The 9,544-nt window shown below is 37.6% G+C and overlaps 1 long non-coding RNA gene across 1 annotated transcript; it reads right to left on the reverse strand.

Moving 5' to 3' along the window:
* Positions 1–325: 325 nt before the first annotated feature.
* LOC139974879 (uncharacterized) lies at positions 326–4,405 on the reverse strand. Its single transcript, XR_011795582.1, has 2 exons — positions 4,126–4,405; positions 326–2,469 (listed from the first exon to the last, which is right to left on the reverse strand). It is a non-coding gene; the product is annotated as an uncharacterized lncRNA (long non-coding RNA).
* Between the last annotated feature and the right edge of the window lie 5,139 nt (positions 4,406–9,544).

A 9,544-nucleotide genomic window follows, 5' to 3' on the forward strand; every position in this document is an offset into this window, starting at 1 on the left:
CCATCTCACCGATATCTCACCCCCATCTCACCCCCATCTCACCGACATGTCACCCCATCCCACCCCATCCCACTCCATCTCACCACCATCTCATCCCCATCTTAACCCCATCTCACCCCTTCTCACCCCCATCTTAACCCCATTTCATCGACATTACACCCGATCTCACAGACATCTCACCCCTCTCACAGACATCTCCCTCCAATCTCACCTCATCTCATTATGTTGGGTCTGTCGAAAAGGGGTTGGGGTGTATGTCCCTACCTCATCTACTGGATCTTCGTTCGCAGCCCACATACATAAAAAGATTGAAGACATGATAAAATGGCATAAATATGTTAATCTATTTAGCTTCATTTAACATTATGGTTATAAGATTGCCAATAAACAATATAATTTAGATATATGTATTTATCTGATGACTGAGGAGCTACACCCTCCCCACCCTTCAGGGAGCTCACTTTTCCTGTGGTCCTTTCTATTTCGTGCCCCAGTTTACATTTACACAAGACATAATTACCATCAAATAATGGATATATCAGTTTAAAAAAAATAAAATATTGGAATAAATACATCACGTGGTGGCAGCTATGTTTCCACTTGTAAGTGTTTTGATATAAAACACTTGGAATTGAAAGACGGAACTTTTGAGTTATGAAAGAAAGTCTCTTAAGTCGTTAAATATTATTTCCTGTCATTCACCTGTCCTTAACTATATAATCAAAATAAAATTTCCAGTCCCCCTCCTCCAATCGACCTCCCAACCCCACTCACGCTAGGCTTCCTCGGACTTAAGTATATAACCGCTCACTGCAACTAAGTAAACCCTATGAGTTCATAATTCAAAATATTGCATTGTTGCTTTTATGCTAATTTGCAAAATATATGCCATTTTATATGCTATTATCAAACTAAATGATTACGGTTATTTGCTACCTTGCTAGTCTATGTCTTCCAGCCGTTCTCAAATAAGTATGAAAATATAAACTCCATGTGATTATAGCATCACCTAATCGATTAGATATATACAAGCAGAGGCGTTACTACCAAGTTTTTGTACTGTGGGGGAGAGGGGAGGGGCTAAGATGTTATTTCGACCAGGAGTCTATCGGGAAGATGGCCTCTCCCATTAGAGAAATTTTGATGCAATGGAGAGTGTTTCAATAACTATCGTAACCACCTCTTTTGTACTCGGGGGGGGGGGGGGGGTGCTATGATGTTCAATTTGCCAGAGTTATGGTCTAATGTGCAGAATGGTACTATATTTTGCAACTTTTGAAATGATGTTGATGACTTTTGTTTATAATGTATTCACATATTAGGTACAGAACATTATCATTTTTCTATTATGCTGCCTGCTTGTGGATTGACTAAGTCCCCCTGATTCCTGGGAGTGGGGGGTGGCTAGGTCCATGAAGAAGAATGCGGGGTGCTCCGCCTCTGGCCTAGATACAAAGTAGTACTATTCTTAACAACTTTTGAAACAATGTAGAGAATTTTCTACTGTTTAGGTTGTACCTCATATAAATGTAACATATTAATGTACTGCACATTATTATTATCAGTTTGGTAATATACTGTCTTCCAGCGGAGGAGATGTGATCCCCTGAATTTATTCTAGGCCAATAAATCCCTCCCCCTTACATGTAGATTATATAAGTTATATAGAATAATATAAGTTTTTCAATTGGTATAATTGCTTCTGTGGTAAAAATGGATAAGTTGTGCATCCCAAAAGGTAAAGTTATATATTCAGCATCTACTGCGCATGTCATGAGAAAATAAAGAAAAACTCCGGTTACATCGTCTATAGTTCGCCCCCTCCCCCTCTCCACGTATTTACTTTCCTCTGAACTGAAAAACAACGTCACACAGTATAGCCCAGCGATACGCAGTGTTTTGAGTCCCACGACACTAGATCTTCATGACTAAGCCAAGACCACAACCCCTCAAAACCGATTCTCAGAAAGCAAGAAAGTGAGCCTGCACTTTAAGAGTTAAAACGTTAAGTAATAATAAAACTCATCTAGAGAGGCAAGTTCCGAAATCTGTAGGTAAAGTTTCCGCGACCCACCGAAAACTTTTTGCCACCCACTTCTCGTCTCACAGTTTCCGTACCGTCGTTGTAGCCTATATGTATCCTGTTGTTGTTTAGGTTATCAATGCTTGCCTGGTATTTCGTTCGTTACTCTAGGACATAGAGAGTGCGGTACGTTGTTACAATTCCATGCGTATTCATTATTTCCAGTTTATACTCCCCCTCATCGTCGAACGTGACCCACTTTATTGTACACTGGAACATCGTCATATCCGTATCGTAAGTCTGTTCCTTTATCACTTGATTGTCTTTGTAAAGCTTGATGGTGATTGGTCGCCTCCCTTTAATCCTCATCGTCCATTTCCAATCGTCTTCCTCATATACTTCGTCAAAACCATCATCACGGGGTGCTTGTGTTATTTTGGGTGATCCTGTAAGAAGAAAAAAAAAAGAAAAGAAATGTTTTATTCTTCTGTTTTTTGTTTATTACATGTGTACGCTCTAAGAGGCCAATGCGATATGGAAGATCATGTTAACTGTTGTTATTGTAGACGGAAAAGGGAGAGCAGGGGAGGGGTTGATGGAGGTTGGGGTGGATAACTACCCCAGTGTTAAGTTTTAATCCATCTTATGAAGATGAGTCGCTTCTTTGATATATAGAATAGTCAGTGTCGAAGGGATATTTAAAACAAAGAAGTTGACGAAGAAGTACACTTTAAAGCCGAAAACGTCAATGAATACTATTTTATTATTTATTTTTAAGTACACATGTACATTAGCATGTCAGTCATCGTTAGTCAACTGCAAGATCTCTGAACCAATTGTTGCACAGCGTCCTCTATTTTGCTTCATAGCTCTGGTAGCACACACAGAGCAGTTCATATGAGACCTTGTAGTACAGAATCACCTATGATATGAACATCATTTTGCATGGACAACATTTCTGTTCACTCGTTGTTTTATGTTTTGAAAGTTGTATCGATGACATAAAGGAATATGAAATTGACATTTCCTTAGTTTGTACATAAGTTTTTCGTTTGACTTATTCCGATAATTTTACTGGCGTTTTTGCATCATATATGGCAGTGGTCTAAGTAAACAATCGCAAAAGTAGCTTCCACGTCAACACGAGTATGTGAACCACACTCGGCGATCGTAGATTGGTCTAAACATTATAACTTAAAAAGAACCAACAGCAGGGAAGTGGACGTTGAAATGGCCTTTTCCTAGGCATATGGTGTAATTTATCAGTAATACCAAATCCCGACGAGACGATGCTTTAGATTCACTGGTTTCTGTAGTGTATTGAGGTGGCATATTCCTATTAGAGTCTATATCAATCCGCCCGGAACCTTCAGAAACAGTGCTTAAATGCAGTAGAAGAACATATTTTTTTGATATGTTATCAACCAGGATCTGGTTTTTGTGGCTTGCATACTTAAGAGCATGAATGGAAGTACATGTGGTGCATAAATTGGTCAATTGAGACAAGTGTAGACCCCTTTAGGGCTCCCAGGAGCAGCGTGCAAAAATTGTTTACTAGTTAAGGGGTTTGTTTACAAGTGACGAAAATTTCAGGCTCTGATATCATGAAATCTTCACGGTCAAGGTATAAAAAAATGATAGTGCCATGAAAGGCCAACTTATCAGCTATCCAGTGATGGTTAGCGTTTAGCTAGTGAGGACTTCTATCTAGACATAGAGACCACATTACTTGTGCGATTTAGTGTGTAAGTTAATGGGGCCTTTAATAGACATGTGCTACCTTAGGAGACACAGTGAACTGAACGTCGAAAGCAATGCATATGGTCAATATGCCAAATGCCACCCCTCCCCCTTTCCTCACCTGAATGCCTGTCATTTCTGTTTTAATTTTCTTGAAATTGTTAGGTAGATATCATAAAAATCACCAAAGAGATAATCTCTTCTCCCTTCTACTTCTACTTCTGGAGACGGCGCTGACGTTTAAGAAAGAGGATATTTGAGCTGAGAATTTTACCTCACTCTGTCGAGGTGGTACGTTAATTGAAATACATAAAAATGGCGTCAAGTATATATATGTAACCTGGCATTACGTATTTGTTTACCTTTCCAGTTTCGTTCGGCATCACTTCGATAATCGCTCCAAGAATTATTCCAATTGAAGTATATCGGGACAATATCGGATGGTTCCATTGTTTGCTTTTTTTCGTTAAAATTGTATTTTCCACAGGTACGGACAATGTTTCTTGTATTGGGTTGGCGTTTGGTGTGTCAAACGTAAATGTGTGCGCAAAGTGGTAAGAAATATCTGCTGGTGTTTTCCGGTATTTAAATTTGTGGTATTGACTCGTGTTTATTACAATGGTGTCATGTGCTGACGTCAAATGTAATACATATTCATAGTTTCCTTTCAACGGTACACTTGATACATTGGCGACACCAGATATTCTACATTGGGATTGGGGTGGCAATTGGTGGGAAAGTAAACAGTTGGGGGGGGGGCAACAATTCTGGAAGGGAAAAAACACCTGTATAAAGGGCAGATATCGGGATAATTTAAGGGCTAAGGAACATTTCTTACCATCCCACCACCCGCTCACCAACCCACCCATACTTCATCGGTGGACCTAAGTTTGATTTAAGAAAAGTAAAGTTTGGCATAAAACTCAAATTAAGACTGCAGTGAAAATAACTAGGCAACGTTTGACCAATAACAGCGACATCGTGCGTTATAATTTCAATCAAACACTGTTCTTGGCTGGCAGTACTGTGGCGGAGGGTAGGGGGCTAAAATGTTATTTAGTCCAGGGAGGGCTCCCTTTTGAGAAATTTTCGTACAATGGAGTGCTTAGATTGCGGGCGTAACCACCTTTTTATACCGGGGGCAGGGGGGGGGATGCTATGATGTTGAGTTCTCCAGGGGAGAGATCTAAGCTGCAAAATGCATCTGTTTTGTTTACAGAAATAAACTTTAACATTTCTGTGAATCATTATTGTAAAGATTGATTTCATTGAAATTCCTTTGCTATAATCATGCTTATAGACACTTTAAGAATTATTGATGCCACCATCTAATCAAAAGCGTGGCATTATGCAGTTCACATGAGTTTCAGTACCCCCCCCCCCCCGCCCTCCCTCCTTCCATGACCAAGATCCTGTTAGTTTATTTAGACGTGTTCTCGTTTAAACTATCTATATGATCAAAAACATCTTGTAATAAATGTGTTACTCCGATGCGTAATGAAAATATTTAGCGCGTCAATTATACACATATATAGTATAAGACACAGCTGTCACGAAGAAGGAAATTTAAGAATTGATCTTTCTCTCTAAAAACAGCTGAGCCAGAAACCCCCAATCCCTGGATTAATGCTACACCTGGTTCAAATAAACAATCAATAATGAATACACAAAAAATCACCAGATTGTTTAATAAAACTGCATAAAAATCATCCCGTTCCTTGTATTTTGCCAGGATATTGAACGTGACCAACGTTTTGCTACTTTCGCCCGAATCTAGGTGAGAAAGTATAAATAGAAACGAATGAACAAAAGACTAGATATGTATGATGATTGTGATGACTTAAGGTTGTGAAGACGGTCATGGAAATGGTCGTGATGATGTTGGTTGTGGTGGTGGGTTTGGTAGTGATGGTATTGATGGTGATGATGATGATGATGATGATGATGATGATGATGATGATGATGATGATGATGATGATGATGATGATGATGATGACGACACCAGTCCATGTCACGGGTTTGTAAACACCGTCCAACACCGACAACTAGATAAAGAGAACAATAATTTTAAGCATAAATATTGATAGTAAAAGTCATAATTGTAAAAACCATAATATCATAATCATAATAAAATGGTACAGATATCTTAGTCAAACCCTCAGTCAAGAGAAAAATGATGTCCACATCAACTCACTATCATGTATGTAGATATGTATAGTTCTATTTAAATTTTGCCTTATATCCAAAAATGTCGCCGAAATGACGAAACAGCTCCCCTTTTAAATATTTATATAGATGATGATAAGAATAGAAAATTCATCATCTGATTTTCTCTCAAGTAGTAATTTTTTGTGAAGTTTTTTTTTAATTTTTTTTTTTTTATAGTGAAAGCAAGTATATAAATTGTCTCATTATAAGTTTAACGGTTCTTACTTAGCTGAAGCCACTCATAGCAACTTCAAATAAAATTCATCGAAATTTTGCCAATACTAAAAAAAATTTAAGTAAACTTTGGCAATTTACTGGCCTTTTTGTTTCAGTCAACTTCTACAATCTAACTTGAGAGACAATCTGGTATAATAATTAAATCCTGTTGAAATGTGCATATGGGTTGGTCTCGGCTACAATGCTGATGTCAAACCTTTAACCTATCCAACCACCCCACCCACCCCACCGCAGACCCCGCCACCGCCCGGACCACTGCACCACTTCTCTCACCACTATTTGAAACTATGGATGTAAAACTTTCCTCTCTCGCTCTACTCATAATCTGCATTAGTCCTTAATTACTCGCCAATTAATGCTCTTGGTAGGGAAAACTTTCGGCTAGTATCTTAGTTTGCTGTTTTGTGATGAACATATGTAAACAAAACTCGATGGACATGTCAAAAGGGTTGCAAAACAGCGACTAAACGCAAAATGCTGCATTAATATACGACACAGGACCACAACGCAGATAAGTGCCGATGTGGATACCGTAGAAGATTGATTCTTTAAGAGCGCCATCACTTTTACTGTAACGTCATATATTCTTGTGTTGGCAGTATTATTAGCCTACAAATGATGTATACCACATAAATAAGACTGAATGCATTGCAGATGTTTATAATTGTGATATATATTCACAAAATTTAGACTTTAAGTGACAATATCAAGCAGAAAAAGGACTGAATTTCGATTCCACTTTAGGATATTCGTTTATAAGAGATGACATTCTTTATCAGATAAATTGATATAATTCTTATATATTACCTTAAGCAATGTGGTAACAACATGTACAACTATAGTTTAAGTACTTAGACAGGATAGGAGTAATGAAACTGTGTTCAATTTCCATATAAGTGTCCTAAGACCGTGTTTGTGTCATATTATCGAGCATATTATCGAGCAATCTTCTACAAAAGAGAATGAAATTTACTTGGAATTACCTGAAATGAGTTACAAATAAAACGCTATATGTTAATAACAACATGACAATTCACAATAAAAAAAAATAAAAAAAATAGGAGTTGAGGTGATATAAGTAAGCTAACATTTTCTAATACAATTCGAGTTGGTTTTTCTTTCTTTCTTTTACGAATTTTGTTCTGGCAAAAATCATGATTTTTTTGCAAAAATGATTGATAGCCTAATTGCCATATTAAAACACCATACCAGGTATCGTAAGCCTATGTGGATATGCATATAGGTGTATAGGTCTATGAGTATAGTACTCCCCGGGTAATGAATGAGTATCTTCAAGCAACGCCCATTTAGTAGTAATACTTACCATCGCCTGGTTCAAGAAGAATTCATGTTGTCGCTGAATGACTATATCCTTTAAAGATGTGACCTGATACCTGATACAGACATCTTTGAAAATATCTCAGTAATATGTTTTGTTTTTTTTTAATAAATTGAAAAGCATGTATGGCGATTGGCGTTGTCTCTCTAATTCTGTTCCCAACAGAAATAATGCCGCATAATTACTCATGTAACTACAATATAGGAAGGGTATGGGCGATAGTAGGGATCGTAGGGGTGACAGTTGGGGTGATCGTATGGGTGACAGTTGGGGTGATGGTAGGGGTGAGTGTAGGAGAATGGTAGGGGAATGGTAGGGGGTTAAGCTAGGATGATGGTAGGGGTGATAACTGGGGTGGTGATAGGGTGTTCTTTGATTACCAAAGTTCCATAAGTCATTTTGACATTTTTTCACCACTTTTTTTTTAATGATTAAGTTTAGACAATATTGTATGGTGATGTAAATAAAACGTCACACCGTGGTGAGGCTTCAGTGACCACCATTTACTCGTTGTTTCACTCTTGTGTAAATATAAGCCTAAACATATTTGTTTTCCTTTTGATTTCAGAGCAATATCTTCTGCCATTTTGTTTTATTCTTGTTTGTCGATATGATATTGTCTAGATTGTCATAATAATTACGTTTTTGTTTACAAGTTACAAATTAACATAACCTTAATGAGTTCATCAATGACGCAATCCTTGTCGTTTTTATGTGTAAATATTAATATTTCATAAATTTGAAAAAAGTCTTTGTTTTGTCATTGTTCTCTGCAAAAGTATGCGGATCGAATGTTAAATGACGTCATGCTTCGGATTCGCCGATAATCCGATGGATTTGGTGCTTTTTTTTTAAAGTCAGTTATTTGTTTGTACTCAAACTAAATCCTTTTCCCAGTGGTGTGAAGCTCTCGCATTATATTCGATAAAATCAGTTAATGTTTGTGCTTTGTTAAAGTGTTTTTTTTTCTCTTTATGAATTTAATTTACTACAAAGTTCACAAACTTTCGGTTCAATCAATCACTCTGGAAGTCCCTGCTAGCCTTTCTTCTAGCCCCCCCCCCTCATCCCCTGACCAAGCACACTCAACATAACACACACATACACAAAATACAATCTTTACGTTGAAATTTTGCAAAATAAGGTGTTTACCTTCAACTTATGCAATCTACTAACATTTTATAATAAACTTATACAATCTAAAATTCAGAGACAGTCTGGTATAATCACAAACCTTAAGATATGCCCCTATAAAACACTGCAACGAATTCAGTCAATGTACAGTATAAAAACCATTTTTTTAATGATTTTTGTCATTAGTGGTCTATCGTATGTTCCAGAAAATCAAATTAATTTGTTTTTTTTCACTCATTTGAACGAAAAATCTGTAGCAAATCCCGCTTTTTGGGGGCATTTTCCTTACACACAAAAAATAGAAACAGGATAAAGAAAAGAGAGAGGGGTGAATGTGTAAATGTGCAAAATATTAACACCTTTTTAATCAACAGTGATGACGTCAAACCTCAGATATATGCCCCACCCCCCACCCACTACCACCCACTCCCATCCACCACCACCGCGTGCCACCGCACCACTGTCTGTACCACTATTTGAAATTATGGATATTAAACTTTCCTATTTGGCGTTACGTATTTTAAGCGATACCTTAATAAAGAAAGCAAAACAACCCTCCCTCCTCCCCGAATAAAGGCCCTCGCGTCAAAAGGAATAACCGCTACCCAAGTGACGTCCAAACATGCCTATATACTACTTCCAATAGGCGATGGTGACTGTCTATCAATTGTTGTAAGATTGAGCACATCTCGCTAGTAATCATCTTCGATGTCAAAGTTTTCTTGAGCCTCCCCTTTAACGTTTGAAATGACCACCTCAAAGTCAGAAGGTAAATTGCGGCGTTTAAAATAGATTTTCATCCAACTCTTCTCTTCTATCACTTCGTCGCAGTGCACAATATCCTGTCCTCTTCGTATAGTCAA

Source organism: Apostichopus japonicus, chromosome 10 (genome assembly GCF_037975245.1).
Source record: "Apostichopus japonicus isolate 1M-3 chromosome 10, ASM3797524v1, whole genome shotgun sequence".
NCBI classification, from domain to species: Eukaryota; Metazoa; Echinodermata; class Holothuroidea; order Aspidochirotida; family Stichopodidae; genus Apostichopus; species Apostichopus japonicus.